We start from the raw sequence: 23,112 nt of genomic DNA, 5'->3' as shown, positions 1-23,112 counted from the left end.
CATCTACACCATCATTGGCACCCTAGTGACACAACGAACTGTCACAAATCGGTTATTTCAGCGACAGCTCCAAGCCAAATGCCCTTTAGCCTACATTCAACTGACACCAAACCACCCAATTTGCGTCTTCAGTGGTATCAAGTGAGAGCGCATTGAAGGGCAGGGCGTAGGTTTGTTGTGTTTTCTAATGAAAGCCAGTTCTGCTTCAGTGCCAGCAATGGCCGCGTGTTGATTAGATGGAGGCCAATTGAAGACTTACAACCAACCAACCAACCTGGTTGCTAGACACACTGAACCTACACCTGGAGTAATGGCCTTGGGCGCGATTTCGTATGGCATTAGGAACTCTCTTGTGATTATCCCGCTCACTCTGATTGAAAATTTGTACATCAGTCTGGCCATTCGACCTGTTTTGCTACCATTCATGAACAGCATTCAAGAGGATGTTTTAAAGCACGATAACGCTCGTCCACATACTGCTGTTGTAACCCAGCGTGCACTGCAGGCCGTCGACATGTTTCCTTAGACCACTCGATAACAACATCTGCAATCAAGCACATGTGGGATAGCGTCTGATGACAACTCCAGAGTCATCCGCAACCATAATTAACTATCCCTACATTGACCAACCAAGCGTAACAAACATGGATGTCCCGAGTTCGAGTCTCAGTCCGGCACATAGTTTTAATCTGCAAGGAAATTTCATATCAGCGCCCACTCCACTGCAGAGTGAAAATCTCATTCTGGTTCCTACACCAATGTTGTTGTTATTGATCGAAATTGCTTATCACCAAGGTGAATTATTCGTCATTATTGGTCACCTTTTGCTGTCAGCATGTGATGTCCGTTACCACGAACCACATTAACGGTTGGGAGGGCGTAAATATAATTATTCGCGCGACTAATTGGAATTGCGGCAGGACAGGACCGCTGAAACTGGTGGGCCGATGTCTTGTTGCTTCGAAGAGTGATCGTGGCTTTGCTGTAGAATTCTTCCTTACACACGGTCGCCACACGGGAGAATTTGTCTGAGCCTGAAGCCGTCCTCTCACGGGACGTGAAAACGCACCAGGACGAGGAGCTGGTGACGTCACAGCGTGGAATGCCATGTTCCAATACACTGCAGAGGCGTGAAATCAAGAACGTGGCACGTAAGATTTTTGCCTCGAGGAGTGGAACGTAGCCAGTGAGATGCGCCGTCGTTTTCTGGCACAAGAATAAAAGATGCCCCTCCCCCTCCCCCCCCCCCCCAATATCGCGGATACTAGAGTACACGTTAGGGCTCAGACACAGGTGGGCTGTCAGCAATGACGTCACCGTGAACCCTCTCGCCAATCGCACTGCATTGAAGTTTATAAGCTGACGACGCAAACATGCTTACCTCGCACGCTGGCGTGAATGTAATCGAGATCCTCAAGGTTTTAGTGTGTGATTACTATGGTTGTTAAGCTTTACATTAGCTGAATTGTGTTTTCTATGGTCGATGAAACGCTAGTGTAAAGCCTCTGCACTAGGTCTTTTTCTCAAATCTTGTTAATAACTTTAACTGACTTTTCAAGCCTGCCGTGGTGGCCGATCGGTTCTAGGCGCTACAGTCTGGAACCGCGTGACCACTACGGTCGCAGGTTCGAATCCTGCCTCGGGCATGGATGTGTGTGATGTCCTTAGGTTATTTAGATTTAAGTAGTTCTAAGTTCTGGGGGATTGATGACCTCAGAAGTTAAGTCTCATAGTGCTCAGAGCCATTTTTTTTTTTTTTTTTTTACTTTTCAAAACACTAAGGTTTAAGACAATGAAACCTGATGGAAGGCTGAATTTGCCTGTCTTTTTTTTTAAGTGACTTACTTGGAAGAGCAGATTTCAATGCGTCCCTGACAAAATATAACACTCTATAAGGTAGGCAATGTACAGTCGCAACCTTTGCAATATCTTCAGATGACCAGTTAGCCCTTTCGGAACCAATTGTTGTTGACCATCAGAAAGCGGCCTCTGAAACCCCTTTTGAACTTTTTTTAATTTTAGTAGCGCTACATCGAGAGAGAAAGTCCAATAAATGAGCATTCTTTTGCCAGAGGGCTTTTACTTCTTTTTCCATAATTTTAATTGTTGGCGTAATCACATATCTTCACATTGACAGCAGTGTTTGTTTTCATGGCTAACCTTTTAAATAGTCGTAATTTCTTCATGAGCTCCTGATATATTTACTTGTAAAATATCGTCTGTTTCTTCATCGTAGCTTCGTTTTTGAGCACAGATGTTTCTCTCATTATTAGGCTTACTACTACATCCCAAATCAGCACCAGAGAATTGTAGATTTACAGATGGAACAGCATCAGTTTTCAGCTTGCATTTCGATGGAATATTCGACGGTTCACTTTTCAAATCCCTTTCAAAATCCAAATCATTTAAATGTATTGAGCAAGCATGAGCATTTTCAACTGAAATCGAATATGCACATGTACTCGGCATTTATCCATTTTTGTTTTCTCTCTTTGAAATATATGAAATTTTATTCCTAACTAAATTCCTTTTCTGCTGTGTTCAGTACAGCTGGCGACCGTGCAGCAAATCATTATTTTTCACTTAAAAACTTACTCTAAAGAGTCCCTCAATATACTAATAATGATGATACAGCTCGAAACTCAGTCGACAGTCCCTAATAAAAATTATCGCTGCCGCAGGCAACTTTATATTGACTGGTAAACGCATTGCAGCACAATTCTATATGGCAATTGCGAGCTGCTGAGTGCTGGCTAGGTTCACTCTGACGTCAACGGCGCGGCTTGCTACTACGCATACACCTAGTGATCCCTACCATGTATTCTAGTATCTAGGCGACTTATTGTACGGCGTTAAACATTGAATCTTGTGTATTTTATTTCTTGTAGAGTACGTGATACGAACATAAGCTGTTTCAAAGCATCAGCAAATTGAGGACCTCTCGAAAACACGTCGTTTTAGGTACGACTTGTTATAATAAAATTACAGGAAACGACATTTAGATAGGTAACGGCGACCTGTAGTTGGAGTTGTTATTTTTATAACTTGTGTGCTACGAAAGTATACCGTTTCAAAGGTACGGCACAATGATCATCAGAAGCACGTCTGTTTGGTAAAATTAGCATGTTATGTATCAAATAATGACATTTGTAGTTAGCGTCTTCACATACGCTGAAGAGCCAAAGAAATTGGTAGACCTGCCTAATATTGTGCAGGATCTCCGTGAGCACGCAGAAGTGCCGCAACACATGGACTCAACAAATGGCTGATGTAGTGCTGGAGGCAACTGACACCATGAATCCTGCACGGCTGTCCATAAATCCGTAAGAGGACAAGAGGGGTGGGGGGGAGGAGATCTCTTCTGACCAGCACGTTGCAGGGCATCCCAGATATGCTCCATAATGTTCATGTCTGGGGATGGTGGCCAGCGGAAGTGTTTAAACTCTGAAAAGTGTTCCTGGAGCCACTCTGGAGAAATGCTTAAAGTGTAGGGTGTCGCATTGTCCTGCTGGAATTGCCTAGGTCCATCGGAATGCAGAATGGACATAAATGGATGCAGGTGATCAGACATGATGTTTACGTACGTGTCACCAGTCGGAGTCTTATCTAGACATAGCAGGGGTCCCATATCACGTGAACTGCAAACACCCCACACCATTACTGAGCCTCCACCACCTTGAACAGTCCCCTGCTGACATGCAAGGTCTGTGGGTTCGTGAGGTTGTGTCCATACCCGTACACGTCCATCCGCTCGATACAATGCGAAAAGAGACGTTCGGCCAGGCAACATGTTTCCAGCCATCAACTGTCCAATGTCGGTGTTGACGGGCTCTGGCGAGGCGTAATGTTTTGTGTCGTGAAGTCATCAAGGGTACACTAGTGGGCCTTCAACTCCGGAAGCCCATTTCGATAATGTTGTTGAATGGTGTGCACGCTGACGCTTGTTGACGGCCCAACATTGAAATCTGCAGCAATTTGGGGAAGGGTTGCACTTCTGTCACGTTGGACGATTTTCTTCTGCCGTCGCTGCTGCCTTTCTTGCAGGATCTTTTTCCGGCCGCAGCGATGTCTGAGATTTCATGTTTTATCACTCCTGACTCACGCTACGCTCGTGAAATGGTCGTATGGGAAAATCCCCACATCATCGCTACCTCGGAGATGCTGGCCGCGCGCGGTAGCCGCGTGGTATGAGTCGCCTTCCCACGGTTCGCGTGACTGCCCCCGTCTGAGGTTGGAGTCCTCCCTCGGGCATGGATGTGTGTGTTGTCTTTTGCGTAAGTTAGTTTAAGTTAGATTAAGTAGTGTGTAAGCCTATTGTCGCAAAGGTTAACGACTGGAATGTTGTCCAGTTCCCAAAAATTTTATCGTGACTGGCAGCCTACGTGTGAAAGTAAACACAATTTACATACTGGATGTCTTTGCTATTATGAAACTTTCTGTGAATTATATGTACCTATCGCTGCGTTTATGCGTTTATGTTTGTATCTGGCCAGTAAATTAAATAAATCTATAGCGATGACGGTAGTTTACATCAATTAATTCTCTTGCCTCCCTCAGGACTTTTCCAGCTGATTACATGTCATACTCGACCTAATCCCTGGAATGTAACCCATAGGGGTGTTTTGATCTTGGAGCATATTTATGTTGTGGTCTAGGTGGTTTTATTACCTTCTTTCTTGGGTGGAACTACTGTTGTAACAGGCTCTGTTTCACTATCAAGCAGGGGTAGCTCGGAACCCTTATACAATTTTAACCTGTCGAAATGGACGATCACTGTGTGTTCTGCTAACTTAATTTCCGCATTTACCGGCGAAGTAAGCCGCGTGATACGGTGCAGTCCTTCATACATAAGTATAAACTTCTTTGTTCTTCCCTTTTTCACTACTGAATTGCGTAACATAATTAGATCTCCTACCTTGTACTCGGGCATTTTTGGTTTTTGATTGGCCCTCTTTAACTGTTGAGCAGTGGCTTTTGCATTGTTCCCTCACACTTTTTTTCCAAATGGCTTTTAGACGTTGTGCCAAACCTTTCACGTCTATGGATTTAATTCCAGTCTGTCAATATCAAAAGGTGAATTCATAGGTCGGCCATATATTGCTTTATAAGGGGAATATCCTGTAGCTTCATGAACATGGCTATTATATGCGGACGTGATGTGTTGTACATACCTGTCCCAGTCAGAGTGATTTTTATTGACATAGTAACAGAGCATGCGCGTAACAGTGTGATGGACTCGCTCCAAGCGTCCGTCCGCTTTGGGGTGAAACGGTGTCATTCTCCTCTTTTTGATTTGCAACAATCGACAGACTTCTGTAAACAATGTGGACATAAAATTCGTGCCTTGATCTGTAAGTACAGCTTTAGGGCTTCCATAGGGTAACACGAAGTGGGTGAAAAATGCACGAGCTACAGTTTCTGCGGACATACCAGTATCTGGTATGGGAACGAGAATTAAGAACCTGGAAAAATGATCTATGATGGACAATATATTTCTCTTATTTTGTGGAGTCAAAGGGAAAAGACCACGATATCTGCTGCTACCAGAGCCCAAAGACAAGTTCCTTCTGACACTTGCTGTAAGGGTACCTTTGTTCAGGGTCCAATGACCTCTTAATGCAGGGCAAGCAATTTTGTATATACTTTTGTATGTCTCTCCGCCTGCCTTCCCAGAAATAGCGGGTGGCTATTCGACAATTAGTGGCATGAAGACCATTATCACATGCTTGCAGGCTATCATGACATTGTGCTACTATCTAGAAACATAGCTCTTTCGGAATTACTACCCGTTTACCCAATGGGGTTTTTCGATTCAAAATTCCATCTTCAACAGAAAATTCAGGCAAAGTTTCGTACTTCTGACATTCAACATCTCTTTGCTGTGCTTCCCTCAATTCTTCAATAGAAACATCATTGGTAAGAATCATTAACTTTCTGACTTAACGCATCGGCATTTTGATGCAACTTGCCCAGTTTATGTTTTACATCATATTCAAACTCGCTCAATTTTAAAGCCCAATGAGTCAACCTGCTACTAGGATCCTTAAAACTTAACAACCACTGTAATGCAGCATGATCAGTGATGACAGTAAATTTTCTCCCGTACAAATAGCATCGAAACAAACATGAGCGCTAAGACTTCCTTCTCAGTTGTACTGTAATTTAATTCTGCTTTGTTAAGCTGTCGAGACACATAACCAATTGGTCGTTCTTCTCCATCAATTTCTTGTGACAGGATGGTCCTACAGCATAATCAGAGTTGTCTACCAACAGAATGAATGGTTTTTCAAAATCGAGGTATGCTAGTACAGGGGCTCTAGTTAAAACATGTTGGATTTGTTGCGTTGCTTCATCACATTCCTTGGTCCAGGTAAAACTCGATCTTGTTTTCAATCTTTTAGTCAGGAGCTTAGCAATGTAGCATAATTGTTCGCAAAACATCTGTAATAATTAGTAAGGCCTAAAAATGACAGTAATTCTTTGATATTTGTTGGTGTTGGAAATTCCTTTACTGCTGTGTTCAAATAGTGATCTGGTTTGGCACATTCTTTACTTATTATATGTCCCAAATATTGTACCTGCAATTGGGCAAAGGCACACTTTTCCAGTTTCACACTCAAGTGAGCTATTTTCAATATTTCCAAAACATCCCTCAGTCTTTCTGCATGTTCTTTGATGATTTTAGAAAAAAATAATAATGTCATCTAAATATACCTAGCATGCTGTGGGTTTCAATACGTGCAACAACCGGCTTTCTCTCCGTTTACTGACTTTTTTGGCACGACGACCACGGGGGACGTCCACGAAATTGAGGAGGGCTGAATGATTCCTGCAGCTAATTGCTGCTGAATCGTATCCTCGACTACAGATTGCAAATGATATGGTATACAGTATGGTTTTTGCTCAATCGGCCGTGCTTCACCGTTCGGAATTTCGTGCTGAACCAAATCCGTTACCGGTAGAAACTGCCACTCTTCAAACAACCAAGAAAATTCCTCAAACTCTGGCTGCATCATCTTTTTCTCCTCAACGTTTAAATGACTCAACTTCTCTGTCAACTGATTCCTTAATGACGACACGACATAACCCACTTATCTGACTGGACACTTCTTTCTCCTCCATCCCTCTTCATTTTTACTTTGTGTAATTTCAGCTCCTCGTACTTCTCCCAAGATTTCAGGCCCAGTAGCAACAATAGTACCTTTCGGTGTTACATCTTTCATACCAAAGTTATCTATGCTCACCGGTACTGCAAAACCTTTCTGTTTTCTCTCCGGTCGGCAAATACTTCTCTTAACATGAACTGATTGACGATCTAATACATCATTCTGGCTGAGTGCATCCACCAGAACGTCTATCTTCAGCTGCTTCCGATTTTTGACATCTATCCAAAGAATTTTTCCGCTTCCGCCTTTTATCCTTACAGGATCAGTGGTTTTTATCGCCCACATCTGCAGTTTTGTAGGAGACTGTGAACGGCACCTTTCACAGCTTCTTCGGATCTGATGGGTTGGTACACTACCGAAACAGTGAATTGCTTCCCCACACTGCACGGTTTGCGTTCGATAATTCACTATTCCCCGATAATGGTGGCCGAAGTCATTCCCTAATACGAGGTCAAAATCACCTTCATTTAACCTCACTACTTCCATCTCTTTGACAGTATTTATTCTCATCTATTTGCAGATTCGCTACACACGAACCTGCAGGGACCATTATTTCTTCACCAACGTCAGTGATATGAAACCAGGGTGGCTGTAGCACCCTTCAATCATTTTTATCTACAAATTTGTAAACCAATGTCAACTAAAATCTTAACTATTTTGTTCTCGAGTATGCCACTTAGACTAACATGGTCCACCTCCTTACTTTCTCCGGCCCTCACCGAGTGTATTATTCTGGTCGGGGGCGTGGGTGGGTGGCAGAGCCTGTCCCCCCATACATTTCCCGAGTTTGACCCCTCGTAGCGGCGTTGGCCGCGCATCTGGTTAGAAAATTGGGACTTTGTTGGACAGACATTATTAAGATGACCTACCGTCTGGCAAATAGTGCAGAAAGGTGCGCGACAGTGCATTGCCGTGTCGTTGGGTCTCCTACAATGCTGACAAAAGTACTTTCTTTGCTAATACCGGTACTGGATCCGGCGGACACGGTGCAGCAGCGCAGAAGCGCAATTCATATTCGTGTACTTCTGCAAATTAACAGCGCCAAGCAAAGAGGTGGGGGAGGCTCCTTTAACTTCTCCTCTGATGCGGGGATCAATACTGTGAACAAGCACATCAACTGCACGTGCTTCTGCTTCTGAGCGCAAAATCCTATTTTCATTGGAATTTTCGCGTAGTTTTTAGGTACGACAAGATACAGCTCATAGGCGATCTGCGAAAGCATCAAAATCCTTGTTAGGCTTCTGCCTAAGAGTTGATAATTATTTCCTGTAATATCCGGTACCTCTGGTATCGGAATTACTCGTAGTTAGTCCGCGGGCCAAAACGTCAAAGTCACGCGCATCACGCAGCTCGTCCACTGTCTCTATAAACGTTCTGGCTTCCCCTGTCCTTTTCAATGTGGCTACGTTGACCAGTAGATCATCCGGCCAGGCGTAAGTGCGACCCACATCGCGAATATTCTGTATGAACATAGCCACATTTTCATGGGACTTTCCAGAAAAGGTGTGGATGAAATCAGCTGCAGGAAAATTACTTACAGTTGCCGTGTTAGCTGAAATTGTGGTAGCTGCAGTAGTGACAGAATTAGTATTAGTTGTCACTGGTTGCACATTTGTTAGAGGCGTGGAGCTAGCCTCAGGTACTGAAGGTCACACACTGGCTTCCAGTGTCTGTTTCAAGACGCGGTTTTGCTCAAGAAATTCTTGGTTTTGTATGAACAGTTGGTGCATTTGAATATTAACAGTTTTGAGCAGGTCTTGCGAGGCTGGTGCCTCTGCGGGAGTATCCGTTCCATCGCTCTCATTCCCATCGGCGTGTTTACGAAATTAGGAGGGCGTTATTGACCCATAAAATCTACATCTACGTCTACATCCCTACTCTGCAAGCCATCTGACGGTGTGTAGCGGAGGGTACCTTGAGTACCTCTATCGGTTCTCCCCTCTATTCCAGTCTCGTATTATTCGTGGAAAGAAGGATTGTCGGTATGCCTCTGTGTGGGCTCTAATCTCTCTGATTTTATCCTCATGGTCTCTTCGCGACATATACGTAGGAGGGAGCAATATACTGCTTGACTCCTCGGTGAAGGTATGTTCTCGAAACTTCAACAAAAGCCCGTACCGAGCTACTGAGCGTCTCTCCTGTAGTGTCTTCCACTGGAGTTTATCTATCATCTCCGTAACGCTTTCGCGATTACTAAATGATCCCGTAACGAAGCGCGCTGCTCTCCGTTGGATCTTCGCTATCTCTTCTATCATTCCTATCTGGTACGGATCGCACACTGCTGAGCAGTATTCAAGCAGTGGGTGAACAAGCGCACTGTAACCTACTTCCTTTGTTTTGGGATTGCATTTCCTTAGGATTCTTCCAATGAATCTCAGTCTGGCATCTGCTTTACCGACGATCAACTTTATACGACCATTCCATTTGAAATCACTCCTAATGCGTACTCCCAGATAACTTATGGAATTAACTGCTTCCAGTTGCTGACCTGCTATATTGTAGCTAAATGATAAACGATCTTTCTTTCTATGCATTCGCAGCACATTACACTTGTCTACATTGAGATTCAATTGCCATTCCCTGCACCATGCGTCAATTCGCTGCAGATCCTCCTGCATTTCAGTACACATTTTCATTGTTACAACCTCTCGATATACCACAGCATCATCTGCAAAAAGCCTCAGTGAACTTCCGATGTCATCCACAAGGTCATTTATGTATATTGTGAATAGCAACGGTCCTACGACACTACCCAGTGGCACACCTGAAATCATTCTTTCTTCGGAAGACTTCTCTCCATTGAGAATGACACACTGCGTTCTGTTATCTAGGAACTCTTCAATCCAGTCACACAATTGGTCTGATAGTCCATATGCTCTTACTCTGTTCATAAACGACTGTGGGGAACTGTATTGAACGCCTTGCGGAAGTCAAGAAACACGGCATCTACCTGGGAACCCGTGTCTATGGCCCTCTGAGTCTCGTGGACGAATAGCACGAGCTGGGTTTCACACGATCGTCTTTTTCGAAACCCATGCTGATTCCTAGAGAGTAGATCTGTAGTCTCCAGAAAAGTCATTATACTCGAACATAATACGTGTTCCAAAATTCTACAACTGATTGACGTTATAGGTCTATATGACCTTTGCCCTTTTCCAATCCTTTGGAACGCTACGCTCTTCTAGAGACCTACGGTACACCGCTGCAAGAAGAGGAGCAAGTTCCTTCGCGTACTCTGTGTAAAATCGAACTGGTATCCCATCAGGTCCAGCGGCCTTTCCTCTTTTGAGCGATTTGTTACAAAAAAAGAAAAGTCACAAATAACCTACTCCAGTGGCAGAGAGCTCGATGTTAAAGTTGGAAGCATCATCGCCACTTACATGAAGGTGGAGTCAATGCGACATGTTGGCGGCGGCGACGACGTGGTGGAGTGGCGGCGGCTGGCGACGTGCCAACAGCGGACACAGGTGTGAGTGGGCGGCTGCTGGACCCTCGGGTGGCGGCTGATGTGTTGGCGGGAGTCGACGCTGGCTTGGCCAGTACTCGGCAGCGACACCGGCGGGCAGCAACAGCGCCCGACTCACGTGGCTGGTTCCCTCAGACTGAGGTGCCTCCGACACTGCAGCGTGCGCCCTGAGCATTTCTATGGCCGCGGCCCATGTGGGGCGAACATGCCGGCTGGTTGGCACACTCAATGCACAAAATGCCCGGCGCTTCGCCGGAAGAATTTGGAATAGCGACAAAGTCGCTATGGGAATGCATCCGTATTTCTGACACCAATTTTTGTACAGGACATCTGGATTAGAAGGTGGTGGGCAGGAATGAACCATTACATTTTAGTTAAAAGGCCATTTATTGGCAGTAAATGCATTGAAATGGGTCACATAGTCAGGCCTAGGGAGGCGAGGGTGAGCCAGAGCATAGTCGGGGGCGAAGCGTGGTTCGCATAGCTAGGGAAATGCAGTGTCTGCCATTCGGACAAGTCTGACTGGCGTGGCAGCTACTGAAAAAACAAAGACCATGGTGCCGCTGCACCGGCAAGGGCAGGAGATGTTGATTGCTACAGAGCGCGTGATCGAGAGAGAGCGGCCCAGTGGCGGGTGGCCAGGTACATGCAACACGGCCACACGGCTTCCTCTGGCCTAATTGGTCAGAAGCCGAGGAATCCACAGGGGTGGCATAGAAATTTCCAGAGCGTGACCTGAGCTGCTAGCATCCGGTCCAAAGAGGCGAGCAAAGTTTGGGTCTAACGTACTATTCAAAAGAGTGAGATTTTCTTTCGTGACGAATTGCACCGGTTGGTCGGGTACATAGATCAATGTGCAAGTTAAGTTCATGATTGTACCTCCAGTAATCACAGCTGGTAAACGGAAAGTTGGCCCTGAAATATCACACTGTGTACTGTTAATTAACAGTCCCTGTCCCTGCAATTCTATTCTTTTCGTACTCCCTTGCTTACCCTGCTCGTAACAAACGCAAATAACGACTGTGTTTTCCATTGCTGAAAATATCCAATGTGGACGCACTTGCTGAAAGATCTGCACCGTGCCTGCTATAATTTCATTAGGGCACTCCGCGACTGGTTCTTGAGAGCGGAATAGAGAATACTCACAAGATTTGAGAACAGTGTGTAACAATTTCACGGGGCAGATGGTAACTGGACCTGTTCGACAACACAGCAAGTCTTGTGGAGTGAGGAACGCATGAACTTGTCTGTTACGTGCCACTAACAGTATTTCCTGTACGGTTATAGTATGAATTTTTGCAAAATTTCCCACATCACTGAATACGAATGCAAGGCATAACATTCAAATTTACAATCCTTACATGTTAATTGTATTATGATATGAATTCTCAGCAGGGTACCTGTCTGCACACAGGTAACATTGGCCATTTTGTAGTACAGAGATAAGTGTTCGTCTGTCAGTAGCTCCAGGGATGCGGGCGATTCCGATTGAACTTTCCGTAATCCTTCCCGTAGCTGTTCCAAACGTAACAGCACCGGGATTAGGTGGCTGCGCATTGCATGCAACAAAGCCTCCTGTAGTTCCGTGGCTTCTATGCGTGCTTCCGTAATACTATCAGCAAGAAAACGGAGCAGCATAGCGATACTTGGCTATACCCAAGTCGTGATTGGTTGTGTCGGCTGTGGTCTTAATGTGGGACATCAAGGTCGCGACCAAAGCTCGCAATTAGCGCGTATTATTAACTACATCTTACTCCAAACTCTCTAATTGGGTTGTGTGAAGATCTAGCTTTCCCTGCTTGCTATTCACATTATCCTGTAACTGCTACAGCGTTTCATTAATACTTTTAATATCTTCCGCGTCAGCGGTCCCAAAACCAGTTTTTAGGATACGGCCACCCATATCTAACCATCCTCTTTTCCTACAGACGTGCGGGATTAACCCTGCAGTTTGCCGCAACTGAGATTGTAAGCGTGCAAAAGCTGATCGTAGTAGCTGATATTCCCCCTGTGTGTCATTAAACCTTAACTGATTAGCCACCATGGAATGAAGTTCATTAAATATATCGTCTAATTTAGTGATTTCGTCTTCAACCGCCCAAATATTACAGTCCACCCTTAAGGTCCATTGATGTCCAGACATAATTACGTCCGCTTGTCGCGAGAACAAAACACCACTTGATATAGGACGTACCTTCAAGGCTTCAGCTAAGTTGCAACAGCAAATCAGAATAACTATGCTGAGAGATAGTGTACACCTTCCCTCTTCCCTCTTCAGCGCAACCCATGACGCTGGAACTGCTGGTCTTACCAGAACGTCAGGCCTTCTGAGAAACAAAAGAAAAACAACTCACATTAGGTCTTCCTTTTTGCGCTTGGCTTAAGAGCATAGTAGCATGTGTGATCGCTTCCACAATTAACTTGGTTCTCTTGTTTTTCTACTTCTTTCTTATTCTTTTTCTATCTTTCTCTCCACTAGAAGTTACTGCAGACAATGAAGGAAGTTCCTAAAAATTTCCCTTGAAAGGCCTAATTCGGCTCACATGCACAATAGTTGGGCGAGTTGGAAGCTGTAACTTTACATTCACCGGCGATGTCATCTCGATCACCTGGAAAGGACCTTGATAGCGGGATACAAGGTTCTTCGTTTTGCCTTTCGCACATACTGATTAGTCATCATCACTCATTGTCCTACACGTCCGCCCCGGTAGCTGAGTGGTCAGCGTGACAGACTGTCAATCCAAAGGGCCCGGGTTCGATTCCCGGCTGGGTCGGAGATTTTCTCCGCTCAGGGACTGGTGTTGTCCTAATCATCATCATTTCATCCCCATCGACGCGCAGGTCGCCGAAGTGGCGTCAAATCGAAAGACCTGCACCAGGCGAACGGTCTACCCGACGGGAGGCCCTAGCCACACGACATTTCATTTCATTTCATTGTCCTACATGATATTTGGGTAAAGCCGCCTTTCTATTGTGAATTTTGTCCTGTCTCTCCAACGCTTTAGTGTTCATTTTTTTCACCTGCCGCCAGATTGTTTTCAACTTTGTGGATAAATCCTTAACAGCCGAAATATCGGTTCCTGGTGGGGTCTTGAGCAATTCAAACGGAGATGGCATCTTCCTACTGAACAGTACTTCGTACGAAGACAATCCTGTACTTTCATGCACTTTTGAGTTATATGCCGCGGTTACAAACGCCAATAGGGTATCCCAATTGTTGTGTTGCGAATTTACATGATAACTTAACAGCTTAGCTATTGTACGATGAACTCTCTCGGTCCAACCATTAGGCTGCGGGTGTAACACACTCATTCTCAATTCCTTTACATGCAACAACTTGCATAACTGTTTCATCAAATCGGACCTAAAGTTTGACCCTTGATCTGTAACTATAGTTTCAGGTGTTCCGAATTTCAATATCCATTGATGTACCATGGCGTGAGCCACTGTTTCAGCTCGCTGGTCCGGAATAGCTGTCATAGACACATAGTGCGAAAAATGATCTATTATTGTTAAAACATAGCGATTACCCGCTGATGTTTGCACAAACGGTTTCAAGACGTCAAAGCCAAGTAATTGAAAAGTTCTATCCGCTTCCAGTAGTCGTTGCAACACAATTTTCTGATGACTCAATTCTGCCTGTTGAGCACACGGAATGCAATTCTATACGTACTGATTGACATCTTGCCTATGCATTGACCACCAATAACTCTGTGCTACCCTCCTTTCCGTTGCTCTTCGACCTGAATGACCAGAAAACATTGAATAATTTGTTTGCCTTAACATTCGCTACGCCATTTTTCTGGTACAACTATGCGAGGACCGTTCCTAGTTTTACGGTACAATATCCCGTCTTCCACGACGAACTGTCGCTGCGAGGTAAATCGTTGACAATCTGTGTCGGCGGTTTGTACCTCCTCCCATTCGTTCTCATTTATTCCTGTGCATTCCATGGTGCATACTTTACGACTCAGACCATCCGCGTTTCCGTGTGATTTACCCGGTCGATGAATCACTTCAAAATCGTACTCACTAAGACGCAAAGCCCACTTAGTTAATCTACTCATTGGGTCTTTAAGCCCCAACAACCACTTAAGTGCTGCATGGTCAGTAATCACCTTGTCGTCCATACAAATAACGCCGGAAGTATGTTATTCCGAAAATTAATGCTAATAACTCCTCACTCAGTTGTTGAGTAATTTTTTTCTGCGTGGCCGGCCGCGGTGGCCGTGCGGTTCTGGCGCTGCAGTCCGGAACTGCGAGGCTGCTAGGTCGCAGGTTCGAATCCTGCCTCGGGCGTGGGTGTGTGTGATGTCCTTAGGTTAGTTAGGTTTAAGTAGTTCTAAGTTCTAGGGGACTTATGACCTAAGATGTTGAGTCCCATAGTGCTCAGAGCCATTTTTTTCTGCGTTGTTTAGCTGTCTGGAAGCATATGCTATTGGGTGTTCCTGCCCACCATCTATTTCCTGAGATAATACAATACCCAAAGAAAAATTGCTAGTCACAAATTAATATAAACTGTTTACTAAAATCTGCAAAAGCCAAAACTGGACTAGATGTTAACAAATTTTTTAACTTTTGAAAAGCCTCTTTGCATTCTGCTGACCAGTGAAATTTTGCTCCCTTATTCAACAACTGTATGAGGGGCCTTGTAATTTCCGCAAATTTTGGAATACCTCTTGTAAAAATTGGCGAGACCTAAATAAAGCTGCAACTCTTTTACTTTTGTAGGTGTCGGAAAATTCGTTACCGCCTCTACAAGTTTTGTATCCGTGCGTACACCCTCTTGTCCTGTAATATGACCTAAATAACGGACTTCTTGCAACAAAAAATGAGATTTTTCCATATGAAGAATTAACCGCGCTGCTTTCAGACGATCGGAATCTTCGCTCAAACGGCGCACATGTTCTTCCACGTCCTTTGAGAAAACAATTATGTCGTCCAAATATACCATACACTGATTAGGTTTCAGCCCTCGTAACATGCTATCTAGTAACCGCTGGAAGGTTGCTGGAGCATTTTTGAGTCGGAAAGGCATTCCCCGATATTTAAAATGACCTGCAGGTGTTGAAAAAGCTGTCTTCGGTCGGTCTTCCAGGGCGGCCTCCAACTGATGGTACCCGCTTCGAAGATCCAAGGTCATGAAGTACCGACACTAACCCAAATTATCCAGAGTTTCAGTGATATTGGGTATTGGGTATGCATCAGATACAGTTTTTTGATACAGGAAACGATAATCACAACAAAAACGACATGCCTTGCCCCCATCAAGCGATTTTTTAACCACTATTACGACAGGAGCGGAACAGGGACTACTCCTGGTTTCTGTTATCCCATCCCTAAGCTGTTGATTAATAAATTCTTCCATGACAGGCTGTAAACTTTTTGGAACACGATGTGGACATTTATACACTGGTGCTTCATTCCCAGTGGGGATGTAATGCTGAACTAACGGTGTGGCAGACAGTGGACCATGAGAATTAAATAACTCTTTGTATTCTGTCAAAAGGTTCTCCATGATTTCTCTGTCTTGCCCTTCTAAATGTGCTACGTTACCCCTCAGTGCGGATCAACAGACAGATTCTCCTGGCATTGTGTAATCTGCTGCGAAATCCTTATCCAGTTCATCTTCCCCTATTATCTCCAGATACGCTATAACAGTACCCCATGCTAACTGCACCTCTTCAAGGTCAAAATTACCAATACTGACAGGCACAACCTTTTTCCCTTCTATCTCCCGCACGTAGGACACGCTACGCTGCGTAAAACACTTCATTTTATCCAGCAGCTCATTCTCAGACAAAGGTTCAACGACACACAACGAATTTATCAGCACGCTAGCTCCAAAATCTGCTCAGATTATTTTCCCTGTACCCTTCGGTATAGTATCCCGCGAGTTAACCCTCAGGGACTTTGTACGCAGTTTAGGTGGCCCACCCACCGTCTGAGCGGTTCCTTGCAACAGTAATGGTTTTTCGGCCACAGAACCTAGGCGAAATTGTATTCCGTCCAGTTCTACTGTACGCCGTTCCAGGTTAACTTTTGTGTGATGCGCAACCAGGAAATCCAATCCGAGTATGACATCATAGCTGCTGCCAACAACTGGAAGAACTTCTACCTTGACCTGGAAGTTCCTCATTTCCACTCAGAAGTTTAACACCGCTGATCCGAGTGACTTCACCTGTCCCCCACCCACGCCACTTAACGCCCAGCATGGTGGTATTAATTCTACTTTATCGAGTACATTTCTACTCGCCACAGATACCTGAGACCCAGTATCCAATAAAAATTTGCACGGTCTGCCCCTCACCAAGCTGGTCAGAAGAAAGACTGCCACTGATTCTGCACTAGCATTAACCCTTACCGGGGTTGTTGCATAGTGGACACACCACCCCCTGGCCCATTTAACTGAGGGGGTGGGGCCCATCTTGCGGTTTACCTATCATCTTTCTGCCAGGACCCATTGCAGTTACGCTCCTGATGACTCCAACGTCTGCATTTCCTGCACTGCACTTCCTTGCAATTGAATCTAATGTGTCCTATGCAACCACATCTGAAACTATTTGTTTCTGCATTAAACACTGCTTTCCTGTCTCACGTCTTTGTTACTGCTTCAACTTCCTCTAATGCCACAGCGATTCCGACTGCCTCATTGCGAGTCTTAGGGAATTCCATCGTAATATTGCTGGAGGTTTTGTGTTGTATTCCCCGAAAAAATGCGTCTAGTGCCCTCTGCTCAGCTTCCTGCAGAATGGCTTCATTAATCTTATCAGAATCCGTTAGCTCATAGGTATTAACATAAATTTTTCAAATTCGATCTACAAAAGCTTCTATTGATTCCCCATTCCTTTGATACATTCTATTCAATTGTTCCCGATAGTATCTAGAAGTATTTTTCCTTCGATACCTTTTCAGCAACCCTTTTTTGAATACTTCAAATGTCCAAACATCCCTTAATTCTTCTTGGCATGTAATGCATGCTCTGGCATCCCCAGTTACTTTCAACTTAGCCACATGCAAAAGTGTTTCTACACCCCAATTTCCCAATTTAGTGGCCGTCCTAAGGTTCTCAAACAAAATCATAACATGCTCCCCAGCTTTTTCTGAGAGACGGGTGACCAAAGACGCAGCATTAGTGTCAAGAATTACTGCATTAACAGGAAACCGATCCTTGCTCACTTCTTTAGACGGAGCAAGCTCTATCTCTAGTTCTGACACTAGCTCAAGTAGCTGCTGAATAGCCACCTTGGCTGACACAGACTCCTCCATCACTACCAGCTATCGAATCAAGACTACAGTAAGCCCAGAAAGAAGAACAGGAAAGGAAGACATACTATGCTACAGGTTCAGACAAACCACCAAACGAAAAATTGGCACTTACTTGTCATGTTTCAGCAGTTTCTGATCCATTGTTGCCCTTCTCATGTTCCACTTATCCTCGTCGATTACCAGCCACAATTTCCTCCAAATCCAGGGAGGAGACCACTACTGTCACCAATTGTAACAGGAGTGTGTGATGCACAGGTTGCCCAACTGACACTACTTGTAATAGGATGACTGGAGCGGGTGACGTGGTCGGGGTTGTAGGGTGCAACTGGTTAGAAGAAGGTGGCTGTTTTTAGCAATCTTCCTCTTTATTGTTGGTTCTTCCAATACATTTTCTGGTAGCTCAGCCCCACCGCTCATGTCGTGGTGGAGACGCGCAGATGCACGCAGCCCGGGGAACGTGATGCCATGCTCGGTCAGCGGCTGTGCAGGCAGTAGGAGGTTAGCAGCACGAGGCCCGACCCAGCTCGCCTCCTACAGACGCTGCATCTCGTGACAACGCCGGGAGTAGCCAGTGCAGCAGCGGGCAACGCCCTCCGCTGGCAGGTCCTTAGGGACAGCATCACTGACGACGACGATGTAACAGTGACCGTACACCCAATCGGTCAAACCGATGCCGACGCCCAACTCTGATGCCCTTAAATAGTGCAGACTGCTGCTGAATCCGCCGGTTACACGGCGCCATGTTGTTTAGAACGTCCTCGATGAGTTGGCTAATGCAACCGTGCCACATGTGGCCCACATCTGTGTCATTCTGCTAATGCTGCGTTCTGGCTGTTGATGGCTGCCATGCATGCACACACATATCGACACTTGATGCAAAACTGTGTCACCTACATAATGTGCCAGCTAACCTTCATCTGCCATCTGCCGTGAGGCTGGCGCATCGCACAATGAAACACACTAAATCACAATTTCGCACCATAGTTCCTAAAAATAACCCCTTGCCCCTACAATATGTAGAAATTGCTGACTGTATACTTACCTATTAGTAGTATACATTTTCTTTCTTTGGAAAATTCTTTCCTTGTAAATATGACACCATATCCATCTTCTTTTGGGCATCGACCTGGTACAGCAGTATTTATTTTCAAATGTTTTGACTGCCATCTTCAGTGTGAGTGGTAGGTTGCATAAAAACCAATTGCCACGCAATTTGGTACACATGCGAACCTTCAGATATGTTGATCACAGATTTTGATGGGTCTTAGATGTTTTGCAGAGGGCTCTGTCATGAGTACCTGGTTAGCGGCCTTTTATGCAGCAGAAATGGAGAAATAGATGTTGAAGTTTTGTGCGTATTTTCTATACCAGTAACGTTACTCATCTTTTGACTAAATTGTCATAGTGCAGCAGATAAAGTTTCTGGCTGTCAGGCTGGCGGTATGGGTTCTAATTTTGTTTATAACCTTTTTTCAGTGTCGTTGTACAGAATATCATTAAATAGTGTGTGTCGTCCATATTACTCAAAAATAGTCATTTTCACCGTAGCAATTTTATTAATAAATTAATCATGACAGTAGACTTTCTTGAAATTTTTATTTCGTTTATTACAGCATAGTTTGCAGAATCGTTTTATTCGCTACCTCTTGCATTACTTGCTGTGCTACAACAGGATTTGGGATGGCGCCTGTCATAGAAGCAATCTAAACATAAATTTGTAGAACACCACATACCTGTAATGAAAGCGGCTGCTGTGAAAGCACTGAGATGTTTTCGAAGCAATACTGGAAAATACAGTTCACTTGAATTAAAAATGATTGTACTTTCTTCTATCAACTTCGATGACAACCACGCATATTTGATCATTCCTGTGGTAGCTGAAGAACTAAATTGACGCAGAATAATCGGATGTATTTTTATGGAGTTTTCTCTCAAAGTGATTTTTCTATTAGTCTGGAGCATTTTGAATTTTATTCGTAAAACTTTTAACCTGCTTAGAAAATAAACATCATGAGGTTTGAAAAGTGTTGTACATTTGCGTGGGATGATTTTAAAGTAGAGAAGCTTTCTTTTTCTTTCGTCTACAAAGATTTGATAGTAAAGCATCTGATCAGTCTACATTCCCCATGATGCAATAACGTTTTTTTTTAAACTTTTCGTCAGCGCTTTCGTGAACTCCTTGACTTCGCACAGGACAGAATTGTATTTTTTAAATTTATGAACCAAGAGGTTGACTGCTTTTTGAAAAATCTGACCAAATATCTCAAATTGTTCTAGCATACATAAGAAAATGTACGAAAATATCTTTCCTGATGAAGATACAGTACACTGTCCTGATCTTTTTTCAGGGGGGTTTCACTCCTTGTTATGCAAGGGTTCTGTTGTATGTCAAATGGTCATGGCAGCCGTTTTGATCGGTATTAATTACATAATCGAGGTCAAAATTGGAGATCAGTACTTTCATCTGTATGTGGAATCCTTCCACAGTTGCCAATACTCTGTCCCTCGTTGCGAATTCTTTGGAGCTGTCTAAATATTAGGAATTTCAACCACAAATGGAATACACATTTGAAGATAATATGCTGTAATCATTGATTTATTAATGTGCTAACTACGACGAAATTGACTATTTTTGAAATATTTTTCGTGCCATATAATGTTTAGTGATGCTCTGTACAGTGACAGTTAAGGGCGAAAAAGTACATGGACAGCGTCTGAACCCATCACATCATTCTGGAAGCCACTAACCCTAACCATTGTGTCACGCTTGCTTGATCGAAATGATACTCTCACATGTGTAGGAGTTATGCAAAGAAACTTCAATATCCAGTATCTTGAAACTAGGGGCAGTCGTATGAAAAGGTTCTAGGCATGTCTTCAAGAGAGGTCGCTCTATAATGTACCTTAAACTCATCAAAACTCGTAGCTAAGAATCTGATCGTCCTGTTGTCAGTAGAGAGACATACATTATATACATTATATTTATTTAACACAGTGGTGTATTCCATATGTTACATTATGTGGTATTCTTGTACTTGTAAATGAATTGCTGGTCGCTGTTAATTGAAATGCAGAGGCAGAATAACAGTATATGTCATCGTTACTGTAGAGTTCATCTCCTTCGACAACTTCTTCTGTGCTGGAAGCTGAACATGTCTTTCTCAAATCTCAGGTTTCCAAGAAATGATGTAGACGAATTCTTCGCTCATACCAATATGTTGATCGATTCAGTACAGTAGTGGAACATCTCATGCAGTCTCTTGTAACAAATTAGCTGTTTCATTACATGTCCTCAATACAGTTTCATCTGAGAGTAATTGACGTTAATTCTCGCCCGAATGACTGCTAACAGATTGACAGCAAAAATGCTGCAACTGTCCTCACGACTTCATTACGATTGTCACACCAGTTCTTCCTCCACGACGTGTGCTATATCTGCAAGGAAGGCCCCGACGATATGGAATTAACCTTCCAGTCACCTGATAGCGTGAAGAATAATAAGAGTCATTCTGACTTGGAGATGTGCTGCATTCATCGAAAGCCAGATTACATGCACAGAAAGGAAACAAAAACGTAATATTACCTGTGGTGGTTCTCCAATTGCAATTTAAACTTATTAATAACTTAATTCTGAAAAATTTCGTAGATAATTTATTTCATTCGCTAAATAATATGAGTATTTTAGAATAGTTTACCTTTCATAAAACGTAATAGTCTCAGAAAGGAACCCACCTTCCTGTGACCAGAATAATGTCCAGTGTTATATGAATCAAAGTGGCTGTTGGAATTGGTACAGCTAATAAATGTGTTTTATTAAAATTAGGTGTGTACTACTTCAAATTGTGTTGACAGAATTAGATACCAACAATGAAACCTAGTTAATTTAAGTATTGGGAAATAATGTGTGAAAAAATATACCAGTCAACCAGCAATTAAATGTCGCAATTAGGCTGTATGTAACACAAGTAATGGCTAATTATATTTTTTAAGCTATGAAGTGTTAATGTGAGAGGTATTGTAGCTGTCGATTTTCTGTTAAAGACGCTACCTGTGTTAAATTTAACCCAAATCCTACTTGGACCTTCTTCTAACCACACATTGTCATATAAGTAGCACTTTTTTCGTTTTCAAGCAGCTGCAAGATCTGCACAGGCTTTTCTAGTGCAACATGAATTCCATGTTCCATTACTCTGTACAGTTTTTTATCAATTGCCTGTGACAAAGGTGGCATCGTTTATAGTAATCGAAGAAAAGTTGTTCATAAGTTTCAGTGACATTTGTTTTCTGGGTGGTAGGATGGCTAAGAAGATATTCTCACATATCCCAAAATATCTGTGAACAACGAAAAGAGGAACTTCAAATTAAGTCCAGAATGAGATTTTCACTCTGCAGCGGAGTGTGCGCTGATATGAAACTTCCTGCAGATTAAAACTGTGTGCCCGACCGAGACTCGAATTTGGGACCTTTGCCTTTTGCGGGCAAGTGCTCTACCAACTGAGCTACTGAAGCACGACTCACGCCTGGTACTCACAGCTTTACTTCTGCCAGGACCTCGTCTCCTACCTTCCAAACCTTACAGAAGGTCCTGGCAGAAGTAAAGCTGTGAGTACTGGGCGTGAGTCGTGCTTAGGTAGCTCAGTTCATAGAGCACTTGCCGGCGAAAGGCAAAGGTCCCGAGTTCGAGTCTCGGTCAGGCACACAGTTTTAATCTGCCAGGAAGTTTCATATCAGCGCACACTCCGCTGCAGAGTGAAAATCTCATTCTGGAAACATCCCCCAGGCTGTGGCTAAGCCATGTCTCCGCAATATCCTTTCTTTCAGGAGTGCTAGTTCTGCAAGTTTCGCAGGAGAGCTTCTGTAAAGTTTGGAAGGTAGGAGACGAGGTACTGGCAGAAGTAAAGCTGTGAGTAGTGGGCATGAGTCGTGCTTCGGTAGCTCAGTTGGTAGAGCACTTGCCCGCGAAAGGCAAAGGTCCCGAGTTCGAGTCTCGGTCGGGCACACAGTTTTAATCTGCCAGGAAGTTTCATTTCAAATTAAGTGTCCTCCACACACACACACACACACACACACACACACACACACCAGCATGGCTTCAGGAGCACAGCTGTAGATGTCGAAGTTCGGAATGTATGCACTTTGAGTTACATGGTCCCTATCATGTAACTTCTTACATCTGTAGCAATGATGGTGGTTCGTGTTTTCTTGATGTTA

The 23,112-nt window shown here is 43.9% G+C and overlaps 1 protein-coding gene and 1 non-coding gene across 5 annotated transcripts in view; both read left to right on the top strand.

Moving 5' to 3' along the window:
* Window positions 1-23,112, top strand: part of LOC124717375 (zinc finger protein 501-like) — a 442,600-nt gene that overhangs the window by 348,314 nt on the left and 71,174 nt on the right. The window lies entirely within an intron of this gene.
* Trnas-cga lies at window positions 22,826-22,900 on the top strand. Its single transcript has one exon. It is a non-coding gene; the product is annotated as a tRNA-Ser (tRNA).

The sequence above is a fragment of the Schistocerca piceifrons genome, chromosome 9 (genome assembly GCF_021461385.2).
Source record: "Schistocerca piceifrons isolate TAMUIC-IGC-003096 chromosome 9, iqSchPice1.1, whole genome shotgun sequence".
Lineage (NCBI taxonomy): Eukaryota > Metazoa > Arthropoda > Insecta > Orthoptera > Acrididae > Schistocerca > Schistocerca piceifrons.
The sequence above is the reverse complement of the archived record's forward strand: the minus strand, read 5'-3'. Positions and strand labels throughout refer to the sequence as shown.